This window comes from Rhinolophus sinicus, chromosome 14 (assembly GCF_057876585.1).
Source record: "Rhinolophus sinicus isolate RSI-liver-muscle chromosome 14, RSI-T2T, whole genome shotgun sequence".
Classification (NCBI taxonomy): Eukaryota; Metazoa; Chordata; class Mammalia; order Chiroptera; family Rhinolophidae; genus Rhinolophus; species Rhinolophus sinicus.
Window position 1 is genome coordinate 68,771,850 of NC_142514.1, and position 651 is coordinate 68,772,500.

The window sequence follows — 651 nt, forward strand, 5'->3', positions numbered from 1 at the left end:
CATAGTAAGGTTAGGTGTCTGCAAAAGACAAAAATATCCCAACCTTTGTATTTTCAATCTTTTTTCCTCATAACCATTTGAAGAAGCGCTGTTTTTCACAATCAAAGAGTAATTAAACAGCTAGAAGTAAATCCAGCCACAATCCTACTCCAAGCATGTTTACTGACAAAGCAGTAACTCCTTTAAATACTTTGTCAATATAAATATGTCAAATGGGTTTTAAAATCATCTCTCTCTGTTCCCCAACAAAAATTCCTCTACAGATATGAGCTATATATTGCTGTTCACTTACTGCTGAATCTAAACTAGCGAAATGATAATGGGTAACTGCTATATAGAGCATGACAACTAATTTGAGTGGTAATAATGAATATTTAATGATCCTACTTTCAAGCATGAACATATAACTTTTCATGTATTCTTTACCAAAATCATAACCATTAATCTAAAAATTGTATTTGCAACTGAAATAATAGCCAGGAATTATAGATTATAGCCAAGTCAGAATATTGCATAAATAATCCGTATGAACACAAACACAGGGGCATGGAGGAAGGTCCAGCCTTCTATTTTCATTCAATCCAAATCCTCTCTTTGAAATGTATAGAAGTTACGTGATTAATAGAGAAGATATTTGAATCCAGGTATAAA